Below are 14,835 nucleotides of genomic sequence, written 5' to 3' on the forward strand. Positions count from 1 at the left end.
GTGGATCAGATAAGTATCCAGAATCTACATAACCATCTAGATCAAAATTTGATTTTTAAATAAAACAAACGCATATCAATTGTTCCTCGGAGATAATGGAGTATTTGCTTAATTCCGTTCCAATGTCTTTTTGTAGGAGAAGAACTATATCTATAATAAATTTACTGAAAATGCAATATAAGGTCTTGTATTATTAACAAGATACATAAATGCACCAATTGCACTAAGATATGGTACTTCAGGACCAAGAAGTTCTTCATTATCTTCTCGAGTTCGAAATATATCTTTCTTTATATCCAATGAACAGACTTTCACTGGAATATTTAATGGATGTGTTGTGTCCATATAAAATCTTTTCAAAATTGTTCTTGTATAAGTTGATTGATGAATAAATATTTCATCTACTAAATGCTCAATTTGCAAACCAAGGCAAAATTTTGTTTTTTCGAGATGTTTCATCTCAAATTTTTTCTTAAAATATCCTATTGCCTTTGAAAGCTCTTCAATAGTTCCAATTATATTCAGTCATCAATATATACGGTTATAATAACAAAGTCTGATTGTGATTTCTTTATAAAAACACACGGATATATTGGATTATTTTGATATCCTTCTTTCAATAAATATCCACTCTGGCGATTGTACCACATCCGTTCTGATTGTTTCAATCCATATAGTGATCTCTGTAACTTTATTGAATACCATTCCAGGGAATTTTATGTATATGTTTCAGGTACCTTAAATCCTTCTGAGATTTTCATATAAATATCATTATCAAGAGATCCATATAAATATATTTTGACTACATCCATAAGATGCATATCCAGACTTTTATACACAGTCAAGCTAATTAAATATCTTAATGTAATTGCATTCCCACCGGAGAATACGTCTCCTCAAAACCAATACCAAGTCTTTGTGAAAAACCTTGTGCAACTAGTCTTGCTTTATATCTTGTGACCTCACTATTTTCATTTCTTTTCCTCAAAAATATCTATTTGTATCCCACAGGTTTAACACCTTCTGGTGTTCGGACTACAAGTCCAAAAACCTGACGTTTTGAAAATGAGTTTAATTCCGGCTCGATTGCTTCTTTCCACTAAAGCCAATCTTTTCTATGTCGATGTTCTTCAACAGATTTTGATTCAGGATCCTCATTTTCAAATATAATATCAAGAGCAACATTATACACAAAAATATTGTCAATAATTATATTAGTTCGATTCCATCTTTTTCTTGTCATGACATAGTTTATTGAAATTTCATTATTATCTTTAGGTGCTTCATCTTCCTCACTAGTCATGTCGAGAATTTCTTTATGAGTATTTACATTTTCATCCAAATCTTTTTACTACTAATTATTTTTCATTTTCAAAGATTTTTATCTTTGGAACCCACTGGTCTACCACGTTTCTGATGTGTTCTAAACTCATTAGTGACAACTTGTTGTGTTGGGATATCAATTTTTTATAGAACATTTGTAGCTCATATATGTGACTTAGTTACTTTCTTTGCATCTATAAATGCATCTTGTAATTGATTTGCTATATTTTGCAAATGAATTATTTTCTAAACTTCAGGTTCACATTAATTTGTATGGGGATCTAAATGAGACAATAATGATGCATTCCATGTAATTTCTTTTTCCAACTTCTTAATTCCTTCTCCTAATGTTGAAAAATTTGTCTCATTAAAATGACAATTAACAAATTGTGTAGTAAATACATCACCCGACAGGGGCTCAAGATATTTAATAATTGATGGGAAAATATCCAACATATATTCCTAACCTCCTTTGAGGACCCATATTAGTGCATTGTGGTGGAGCAATTGGAACATATACTGTATATCCAAAAATTCTCAAATGGGAAATATTTAGCTCATGACCATAAGCTAATTGTAATGGCGAGTACTTATGATAAGTTATTGGCCTAATGCGTACAAGTGACACTGCATGCAGAATAGCATGTCCCCATACAGATGAAGGAAGCTTAGCTCTCATAAGTAATGGTCTTGCAATTAATTGCAAACGTTTTATAAATGATTATGCTAAACCATTTTGTATATGGACATGAGTTACAGGATGTTCATCCCAATTGACATACAATAATTATTAAAAGCTCGGGATGTAAATTCACCAGCATTATCAAGATGAATGGTGTCCATTTGAATTCTCAATCATTTTTCTCATCATTATAGATCCTAAATGACCCAATCGGTCATGCTAAATAGTAAATATGTCTGGATTCATGAACTTTAGGTTCATTGTTGCATATGTTTCAATTACTCGTATATGAGTATATTACAATCAAGAAGATAAAGCAGGCAACTCTTCCAATATATGTTTTTCATTTGAGATAGTGGATATGATACATAGATATTCCACATTATTCTTACTATCAGTCTCAATATGATAAGCATTGCAACGTATATCTTTACAACTTAAAATATTTCTCTTTGATTTACTAGAGAACAATACATTGTCAATTGTAAATTTTATTCTTTTAGGCAAAATAATATTTGCTTTTCCAAAACCTAATATTGTATTTACTTTACTTTCAGCATTGTCAATTTGGAAAAGTATTTTTTATTTGTAAGTATTGTATGTGTAGTTGCACTGTCTGCCAGACATAGATCTTCTTTGCTCATTTTTTTAAACACCCAATATATGAAAATGATCCATGTTTCTTCATTAAAAGAAAATAATTACAATAAGAAAAAAAACACTTAAAATATACAAAAGTTACTAAAAAAAATGAAGATAGATAAAAGAAAATAATAACATTAAGTCTAGATATTCTCAAAGTCAAAAGAAACACTTGATGCGCCACCAACTATGTCAATCTTCTCTTCAAGAGATTCAAAGAAGTTCGCCACATTCAAATTTGTCATATGGGATGGGTCAAATATATCATTATTCTGGTATGCAAAATTTGCTTCCACATTTTTCTCTTTTTCCTTCAGAGAGGCTTGATAGAGGTCAACTAAGTGTTTTTACGTACGACAGGTACGTGACCAATGCTCAGTCATTCCGCATCGGAAGCATTTGTTTTCAACACTCTTTGAACTTTTATCTTGTGGAGCTTTTCCTTTGTGATCATCATTTTGTGTGGTCCTTTTGGAATTTGAATGATTAGAACAACCACCACGAAAATAATAATTATTTCTTCCTCTGCCACGGTCACGACCTCGACTGCGACCACGACCTCAACCACGACCACGATTATTATTAAAATTCACAAAATACACTTCAGGGAATGGTGTTGTTTCAGTTGATCGAGATTCATGATTTTTCATTAATAACTTGTTATTTTGTTCAGCCACGATAAGATATGAAATTAATTCAAAATACTGTTTAAAACCTTTCTCTCGATATTGCTGCTGTTAGAGCATATTCGAGACATGAAATGAAAAAAAAATTCTTCTCTAACATATCCGCATCAATAATTTTCTCTCCGCATAACAACAATTTTGAATTGATTTTAAATAATGCGGAGTTGTAATAACTTACTGATTTGAAATCTTGTAGCCTCAAGTGCATCTACTCATAACGAGCTTTAGGAAGAATAACTATTTTTTATGATCATACATCTCTTTTAAATTTTTCCCCAAGATACGGGGGTCTTTTATTGTAAGATACTTCATTTTCAATCCCTTATGGAGATGATGACGAAGGAAAAATCAACTTTTGCTTTGTCCTAGTTGGATGTCATATTTACTTCTTTAATTGTTTATCCCAAGTTCATAGCATCCAGGTGAATTTCAGTATCGAGCATCCTTGACAAATAATTATTGCCATTAATGTCAAGGGCTACAATTTCTAATTTTGTAAAGTTTGTCATGGCAACACAATCACAAAATATTATATTTATATTAGAAATTTAATATGTATTAAATATACAAAATAACATTTAATTTATTAATTATAAAGAACAGGGAAAAATTGACATACCTTTAGGATTTATCTTTAGTGGACAAAACGACAGAAGCTCGTGCTAATAATGTATTGTAAAAATTGAAGAGCACAATGGGAATACGGATATGAAAATTATAATATAATAATAAGAAATAAATAAAAACTAGAATTATAAAATAAAATAACTGAAACATAAAATAACCAAAATCATGAAATTGGATAATATGAAAATTAGTGGAAGTGGAATTCTCACCAATATAAGTGTGTTCTTAAGATCTACCAAATGTCACTATTTATAGGCAAAATGACAAGTAAGATGTGGACTTACATGAACACCAAGCATGAATAACTACATGGTATATGAACAACATGAATGGTGACACATGGCCTTTGGGACACTAAGTAATGAGTATCTATTTTCTATTATAATATTCATAATAAAAACTAAATATTATTAAATGTCTGAATATATTTTCTGAAGGCACATCTAGTTACAATGTAGTTACAAATCTAATATAATTTAGATAAAATATTATAAAGATGCTAGGTAATTATAAACTATAACAGATGTAGAAAGGTCAAACACAACATGACTCAATTAAAAAATGGGGAAAATAGTATTTTCTGCACACTTCAGAATTAGTTATTAAAAACTTGAATTTACTATTATGTCTTTGAGATATTATATTATACTGATTGGTTTAGTATTCTTTTAGACACTGCCAATTGACTTGTTCTATAAGTTTTATATGATAAACATTTCCAATATTTTTTACCAAAAGTTCTAGAAACCCTCCCAACCTCATCTTTGCAAAAATTCACGAAAAGAAGGTATATGTCTAACTTTCTTTATTAAAAGTGTTTGCTTTCTAAAATGTACGTTATTGACCCCCCAAAAAAAGTGGTTCGCGTTGTTGTTTACGTATTCTCGGGGTAAATGCAGTAATCTTGCCCGAGATTCTTTATATTCTTCCCAAGATTTTTGAGATATGATTAAATCTCGGGCGAGATGGGAGCATGTTTGCACCGAGATTAATGATTATTCCCAAGATTGTGATGGTTTTAATTTTATTTTTTTTTTGGTATATATGTGTTTGTTGTTTTTTATTTTTTCAAGATATCTCGTATATTTATCTATTTTGGGGGCGAAATGAAGGAGAATGAGAAAGAATATATAAGAGGTCGTTGAAAGGTTAGATTATAGATATCGGAATAACGTATGCACATTTTTTACAAGAAATGTATAGAATAAGTGGGATAAATTCTATTGAGTATAAGTTGGTTATAAAATGTATGTATAATGTTAAGCCAAAGGTCTCTACTTTCGTGATCATTAATTAGGAAGATCTTCATTTTCTTTTAACTAGTGAAGATGTGTCTGAAATGATTCTTTTGGTGTCTAAGGTACCAATGGTAGTTCACGGGAATAGAAGTACGAAACTGTCATTTCCAATCCCAATGGCTCAAAATGTGCCTTCATTCCCCTTGCATCTTGATTTTATACTTGAGTATGATGTAAGTTCAAATGATGTGTGATCGTTAATTCCATTGAATGACAATGTGGTTCCAATAGGATTGGGTGACGATATAGATAGGATGTTAAATAGGGAGTTTATATTTGATGCAGATATGTCAAATGATTCTGATGTCAATATTAATGTGGAGAATGTTGACATATTTGAGGCTGATGATGAATTTGTTCGTGTTGATACATTGGATGACCAACATCCGATGAACACTGATGTAGATTATGTACTTAACGTAGAACTACGGATAGACAGAGAACCGTTAGATAAGAGTAACCCGATGACGAATGGTGAACAGTCTACAAATTCGATAGAAAGTTGTGAATCGAGTGCAACTAGTAGAAAGAGGAAGCATACCTTGCATTAAAAACAAGCATGATCGTTGTCTCCTCAGAATCTATTGTAGAAGATGTCCAGGCCAGTAACCTGTTTTCGGGTAAGAAAGATTTGTGTAAGATATTGTTTGTTATTGCCATTGTGAAAAAACTTTCAATTTTGAGTAGATAGATCTATGAAGAAGCTATATATTGTAAAATGTGTAGATTCGGCATGCAAATGGAAAGTTGGGGCAATTAAGCTTAAAGATTCTGGTATGTTTAAAATCACGAAATACATTAGTGGTCACACATGTCAGAAAATATTAAAGAAACAGGATCATAACCAAGCAAGGATTGGGTTGTTGCTTAATTGACGAAGACCAAATATCAGGATGTTAGTCGGGGTTACAAATCGATGGAAATCATTCAAGATTTTCGAAAGGAGTACGGGGTTGACATTATTTACGAGAGACCATTTGTGGGCTAGGGAATGTGTGTTGGCATTAGCCATAGGAACTCCTCGAGAGTCTTTCCTTTTTCTACCGCGATTTGGAGAAGGATGGAAGATTGCCAACCCTAGTATGCAATATGAGTTGAAGCTTGATCTTGAGGGACATTTCAAGTATGTGTACATGACACTGGGGGCATCAATCAAAGGTTTTCTTAACTGCATACAACCAACGATAGTGGTAGATACAACCCACATATGAAAGGAAAGTACAATGGAATTATGTTTGCAACCGTTTTCATTAATGCTAATAAGAATGTATACCCAGTTGCCTTTGGATTGGATGATAAAGAAAAAAAAAATGATTCGTGGACGTGGTTTATGAGAAGGTTGGAAGCAATGATCTATCAGGTCAATGGATTGGTATTTGTATCCGACAAGCATAAAAGTATTGCTAAATCAATCGATTTTGTATTTTTCGATGCATTCCACGCCCTATGCATCCATCACACGAGCCTAAATTTGGCTACCAAGTTCAACAATTAGTGTGTGCATATTTCATACTTGCAGTGAAAGCATGTCAAGAGTCTGCCTTTTTGCAGCATTGGAATAAGTTGGGTCGATATCCTGGTATACAAAAATATCTAACTGATGTGGGATTGTCAAAATGGGCTCGAGTTCACCAAGGTGGAATGAGATATGATCAGATGACAACAATCATTGCCTTATGTATTAATGCAGTATTCAAGGGTGTGTGATTCCTACCGATGACTACATTTTTGGATCATATTTGAGGACTCCATGAAACCTGGTTTTCCAATCATTGTACATTAGCAGCGAGTCAGGAAACAATATTGTCGGACCATGGAGAAACACTTATGAAACTAGTTGGCATGCAATATAGAACGTACATTATGCATCCGATCGACCACCACGAGCTCGAGATAGTTAACGGTCACCTTAACCCTCGGGTAAACTTGCAAGAGAGGACGCGTATATATGGTGAGTTTAATTATTATGAGATCCCATGTGCTCATGTGCTTGTCGTTTGTCAGTTAAGAAATATTGATCTATTTACTCCATGCTCAACTGCATATATAGTTTCATCTTGGTTGGAAAGTTATGCATAATGGATATTCCCCATATGTCATTCCTCAAAGTGGAAGACCATATCAGGGTTCATTGACAAAATTGTTTTACCACCAAGAGTTGTTGGAACAGTTAGACGTCGACCAATCATCTGAATACCATCTAGTGGGGAAATGCAGAAACGACTATATAAGTGTCGCCGATGTGGTCTACAGAGACATAATCAAAGAACATATCGAGAAATACTTGTAGAAGCCATTCCCATTCACATGTAATTTTTTGTATAGTCCTTTATTTCTTTGTTAATAAACAACAATGGTAATTGATTAGATGTAAACAACGATGTAAAATATTGTATACTTGTTTGTTCTGATGCAATTCATTATATTCAATTTCTTTTTAATTGTATAATTATTTTCCTCCATTCTCGAACAACGCTCAGGAAACCTTTACTCTGAGATTGTAAATAGAATGCTAAAGGTTTTAAGTTCTCAGGCGATTTCAAGTTCTCGAGCAATCTCGGGTAACCTTTACCCCAAGAATAAAAACAGAATGCTAAGTGTTTTGAGTTCTCGGGAAATCTCGAACAACCTTTAGCTTAATATTGAAAATAGAATGCTAAGATTTTTGAGTTCTTGAGAAATCTCGAGCAACCTTTAGCCCAAGAATAAAAACAGTATGCTAAAGGTTTTGAGTTCTTAGGCAATCTGGGACAATATTTAGCCCGAGAATTAAAATAAAATGCTAAGTGTATTGAGTTCTCAGGCAATCTCGGGCAATGTTTATTTTGAGATTTAAAATAGAATGTTAAGGTTTTGAGTTATTGGGCAATCTTGAGCTACATTTACCCCAAGAATAAAAGGAAAATGAAGAGAATGATATGCTTTCTCGGTAAATCTTGGGTAGTTGTTCACGGGCAGTTGTTCTACTAGGATTACATTTTAAGTTGGTTCAATTGTTAATTATGGATTGTTGTTATACAAAATATTGCAAGAAGATCTCATTATACTATAAATAGTTGCATAAATAACTACAAGAACACTCTGTTAGCTCGTAACTTTATAGTCAGTTGAGTCGAAACAAAGGAATGTTATCCTGCTTAAGTGTATCTAGGGGGAGGGGGGTTAAGTTACATCATATTCAAAGAATTTTGTACAAAATATACCAGAGTCACCCCCTGTAGACGACTGTGGTGTAGTCTTCACTTGATACACTCTCCAGGATGTGCAGGTAGGTTTGACTTTGCTGCTAGGATTCCAACCCTTTCCAATAGAGCTGGAAGCACGGTCCACATATTATCCAACTCCTTTGATAGTTTGCCATCAGATGTCATCATGATAAAGGAATTTCATACTAGTATCTATCCAACCACCATCTCAATCACCACAAGCATCCAATGGATACCACCGATGTTGTACGACATGTATATGTAGTCAAACGCCTTATAGTGTATGTGATGATCTGGTCGTTTCCTTTGCACATATCTTAGAATTGTACCATCTTTTACTCATGTGTATTCCACGTCCAATAGGCTAGTGCCCTTCTTAATCTCATCATACAGTCCTAAGTTATGTCTAAGAAAATTATGCACATCAATAATTTTGAGTTAAGTATTACGATTATTTGACAATACACTTTGACTAAGACTGAGACAAAGTTCAAAGGCTGAGATAATGGACCACCTCTGAAGATTGAGACAACAGAATTATGTTGTTGTCAAAGTCCAAAGGCTGCAAACAAAGAAATATTTGTAAGGAAGGGCATAAACACTAAAGAACCATTTGTATGGATATAAAAAAAACATACTTCATCTTTCGACTCCATCAGAATAGCTACTAATGAACCAATCGTATCTTCGCCCCCTGATGATATCTCTATAGGGACAATACCTTCCCCATCATCCAGATCTTCAGCCATCTGTGTCGGACCAACATCAAGCATATCATGTGTAGAAGTGGGATCCTCACCGGGTGGATCGTCAATGGAAGGATCAAAAACATGTCGAGACTTAATCAATGGATCTTAGTAGGTGGATCGTCAACTAGTCCTGGGTAAGTGGTTCTTCAAGCGACACATACCTTCTCCAGCATCATAGTATTGTTGTGATTCAACTGACTTACCCTAAGTATAATATAAAGAAAATAAATTAGTTAAATAATTTAAAGCAACAAAAATAATAACTGAACATTTTTTAATGCAACTTACCTTTATAATAAGCATCAGATGTCCTTTATGACCTTCAACTCAGCCGTAAAGGATAATTCTATACGACCCAACTTTCCCTCAAAGCGTTGTAAGTGTTGACTGCACTCACATGTCGTATGTGATCCACTAGATATGGTCCTCGCAAGTGGAACTATCTTGGATGGTACACTCACCTGTGGACGTCCTACAGGCGACTCATTCGCATGTGGATCGGAGTCCATGTACGACCACCCACCAATGGATCGTCACCTGTAGCGGATCCATCAACCCGTTCTTTACCTTCATCCTCAACTGGACCACGAACCACATTCTCTGGCGGAGAAGGGGGAGGCTCTACATACCCCTTGGCGGTCAGAAGGTCCAAGGTACGTCTTAAGTAGATATGCTCCTCATCGTTTGAAACAATATCATCTATACGGGCCTGGATGTAAACAAGAAGAAAGAAAATTAGAATCCTAAACCTTCAACCCTAAACACTATCCATAAACACTAATGGAGAACGAGTTACCACTTGAGACCCAAAAAATTGTGTCTGAAATGAAGGAATTGAATTTCTCATGAAAGCATGTGAACGTCATGCCATCAACATTCAATTTTGAAAACTTCAAAATACAGAGAAATAATAGAGAATATAGGATAAACATTTAAACCTAAAACATGCTTCTATAGAGGAGAAAAAGAGAAGATAAAATATTAACCCTTAAATACCTCTTCTTGACGTAATTCCTCTTAGCGACTTAATTTCCCCAAAGTCATGAACACCTCGTACTAGAAAGAATCCTCCAAGAACACAAACAAAACAAGCAGGGACACCAACGACAAGTTTCCTTGTTATTCCTGGCAAAGAATGAAATTGTGAAATTTCTTTTGTGTTCTAAGGAGAGGGAAAGGTCTTACAAAGAACAAACGAGAGAATAATCTTTGAGAGAGAGATATTCTATTTTTTTTTTCAATATTTTTCCCACTCACTGTATTTTCACAAAAGCACAAATTAAGGAAGATGAGGGAGGGGAGTTAACTCCCTACCCATGTGAACTAGATTAACTCCCTTGCAATTGGGAGTTAAGTTTAATATTATATTAAATATAATATAATATTAATAATAAATCATTAATTAATTAAACATTGATTAATTAACCATATATTATGCATCTCAATCATATCAAAATACAACTCTCCCTTGTAATCTATAGTTTTAATATGAATCTTATTCAAATTAAATTTTAACCTATAGTATTTACATGAATCTCATTCATACAATTAATATTTGGATCTCATTCAGATATATTATTCTCATATATAGTTTTAATTATAAATCATATTTATAATTGATTATATATTATAATGAATCGATATACATTATACTTTATATTAATCATATTAATATCAATAATACATTTATTTCTATCAAATAATTTGAACAATTTAAATTATTCCAAAAACCATTTGTTCCTTGTTTTATCCTTAGTGAGCTAGCAAGGGAACTTTATAGTCCTACAAATTAGAAGCTTCAATGATACAAGATTAATTAATTAAACTCTTTAATTAAATCAATGTAGTCTTTTTAAATATATAAAAAAATATTCACTTTACATGCAAAAAGTTCCAAAAGTGCTTATATTTTTTGAACTTTTTGATATAAAGTGTAAAATATTTTTGAGATTTCTTTATTGCTAAGAATTTCCCTAAATTAATTAACATTCATTAACTGCATGTCACTCCACTAAAGACACATAGCTACACTCTTTGCATTGTAGATATATTTATTTGTCTATGGATATAACCAATCAACAGTAAGTCGACCATTCAAGAATTGCTCGTAACTACAACTGGGTCAAATTGCCATTTTACCCCTACAATTATATCTACTTCTTAACTACCACTGATCTCTTTAATGAACAAAAATTTTATAATCCAACTATATACTAATTCCTTCTCGGACTAATGGGAGGGTGAGGCCTCATTGTTCAAGACCCAAAATAAGCTATTAAGAGAGAATTCATTCATTACCCTCAAGAGGGGAATGAATGAATTACATCTTGTGTAGTTGTGTTCTCAGCTCTTCACTTGAATAAATCCCCACGAATCTGACCACTCTCACTCATACATACCAAAGGATTACCCATATAGACATGAGTTCATAACTCACTCGGGATTGAGGTTGAGTCACCTATTATCATCCTATTGAAATGCTGATATCTTCAAGTAAAGGCATTATAAAGAGAGACTAATAATTTCGCAGTTCAATCTTATATAAACTCTTTATATAAGATACCCTCACTCACATGTCTCCACATGAACGATAAGGATCACATCATTTATAACACTTTACAACTATTGTAACAATTACAAAGTGGGTCGTATACATAGTCGTATACATAGTGTCATCAGGATAATGTACCCAATCTTATCCATATAGTATAGACCATTTAGGTGTTGGGGTTGATGCTCTAAAGTCTCGTATCCTGTAGTTTGCAAACAGTTTGTACGAACGCTTGTGATGTATAATATATGATATTTACTTCATTTCTTGATTTTGCTCCTTTGGATGTTTTATTTACTTTACCACAAACCAATAACTCAAATCCCTGGTTGTCTTTATGTAACTTAAGCATGTATGTGGTGACATACAAGTGGATCATGTCTTAAATAATAACCAAAATGATATGTAGTATATGGATATAGAAGGGAAACCTTATCCTAGTAATGCTTTGGATGTGGCCTGCTTTGGGGAATAGTTACAAGTGTTGTGACTTATTGCAGATGGTCTGATCCTGATCCTTCGTGTAGGGGATATGCGAGTGGGGGCATCCTATACAAAGAGTTTGTATAAGACTTGACCACGAAGTGTTAACGTCTCATTATATAACACCGTTCATGACAGAGACTTCACTTCACTAGGATGACCATAGGTAACATGACCTCAATCCTGAGTGAGTTGGGAACTCCTGCCATTGAGGGCGGTCCTTTGATTTTCATGGGTGCGGGTGGCCAGGCCGCCGATTCAAACTTACCACTATGAGGATTCGTCTGGTTTGAGAGCTGGGAACTCAGCTACACAAGATGGAATTCATTCCTTCCCCAAAGCAGGGGTAAGTGGATAGATAACTTCCTTAAGGGCTGATTCCAGGGCTTGAACGATGTGGCGCCACACACCTTCTCATGACCCGAGAGGTGTTCACCCATCGTTGGACTATGTTATATTGTTCATTAGAGGGATCAATGGTACTTAAAGAGTGAGATGTAACTACAAGGGCAAAATGGTAAATTGGCCCAACTGTACTTACGAGCATCTATGAAGGGTTATCATACTCACAATTGGTTATATCTGATGGATACAAAAATATATCTATGGTAAGAAGAGTTCAACTGTCGGTCTTTAGTGGAATGTCTGGCAGTTAACGGATGGTGGTTCTCGTGGCTAAAGAGTTTAGTCAGCTATTCACGTATCGTTAGAGTTTCGAGCCATACGTTCATAAGGTCCTATTGGTAGTTTGGATACAAGTTGAGAATCAGTTTTTGGGTCAGTTTGAAAAGTTCAAATTGACAAGAGGGAATTCGATTATATATGATATAATTGAACTGGTTAATTATATATGATATGATTGACTAAATGTATGAGATACATTATTTTGGAAGAAATTAGATATAAATATAATTTATATCATGTAGAGGAGAAAACACTATAGTTGATATATGATATCAAACTATAGGTTATGAATATAATATAATTAAATTTATTATTTTATTAATTGGATGGTATGAGATAATTGGCCGACGTTTTCTCCGAATTCGTGCATTAGTGGGAAGTTCAATTCAGTTCTAGTAACTGAAGAATAAATGAAAATTGTTTTCATTTTTGCACAAGAGACGCATAATCGTTCACGGTGTGTTAGCATTTGATCGCTTAGTGTTTGAGAGTCTATACGACAGCGCCCACTTACAAAATGATCGCACACCCGCACCTGCGCTTTCCTAAACGATCGCCCGTACTTTCCTAAACGATCCTTTATCTTTCACTAAACGATCACTTAGCGCTTGAGCTAAACTAAACGATCGTATAGACGATTTCTTAGCTTTTACTACACGATCGTGTACCGTGTTCTAAATGATCAAGCACCCGACTATATAATAGTATTTCCTTTCTTCCACTTGCTTGATTGTAGTACACGATAGCCTTTCCTCCTCCCCTCTACCAATTCCATCAAAGCCCACCCTTTGGATTCTCACTCTGAGAATATTGAGGGCTCCGAGTGGTGGTGTCGTTCACATTGCCTACTATTCGTGCGAAGCTGTTCGTGTAGACGACCGAGGTGTTGCTGGATGATTACTTGCTGGAAGAGCGAGAGGAGTTCATTCACGGAGAGAGCGAGTTTTGTGAAGAAAGTCTTCAATTGGTATGTTCTCTCAGTCTCTTATTTTTTATCCTTTAAGTATGCCAGTAATTTAGTGTTATCAATACATATCTGTTTGTTCGAATGTATATTGTTAAATTCTGTTACAATGAATTTGAAAGATCCGCTTCCACTCATAGGTACTCTTGTACAAGAGTTCCTTCATTAGGTTATTACTTAAACATGATCCACTTGTATGTCAACCATATACATGTTTAAGTTACATAAAATAACCTTGGATTTTAGTTTATTGGATCGTGTTACTTCAAATTAAACGTCGAATAAAATAACATCTTATTTTATTAAATAAATAAATTTGTATACAAAGAATTTACAACCTAAGAAACTCACGAGATTTTAGGCACCAACCCCAATATGAATCACCTTCAATGCAAGTGAGTACGTGTAACTCCATCGCATGATGTGCGGTATTGCATAAGCGAAAACCCTATTCACCACTCGTCTGCTTAGGGAGGAAACTATCTCGTACGCCCAAACCTACTAATTTAAAAAATAAACAAGTAAACATCAGTACATGATAAAGTCAAAGAACCAATAACAATTATGATGAAACAAAATTAACAAACCTGGAAAGCAAACGAAAATCTGTACAAGCTGTATGACTCTGGGGATTTACTATTTGCAGGCTTCTTCTTGTACATTGATACTTTCCTATTAAGTGCAACCTGTAAGCTACTCAATGAAAAAAATCATGTTTCCTCAATCATAGCTACACAAATTGTCTAACTCATCTATAATTTCCAACATGGTCTAATCCATGTGTTGCCTCATTTCCTTTGTTATCATCGCTAACTCAATGAAATATAATATGACCATCTTTACTGCATTCCTATCACTATGGAACTCAAGGACCAGAAAATCACTGTCTAGTTCAGTCTCATTCATGTTAGTCCTATCGCCCAAGTATAACTACCTAACC

The sequence above is a fragment of the Benincasa hispida genome, chromosome 3 (genome assembly GCF_027475165.1).
Source record: "Benincasa hispida cultivar pf3 chromosome 3, pf3_genome.v1.1, whole genome shotgun sequence".
In the NCBI taxonomy this organism is placed as follows: domain Eukaryota; kingdom Viridiplantae; phylum Streptophyta; class Magnoliopsida; order Cucurbitales; family Cucurbitaceae; genus Benincasa; species Benincasa hispida.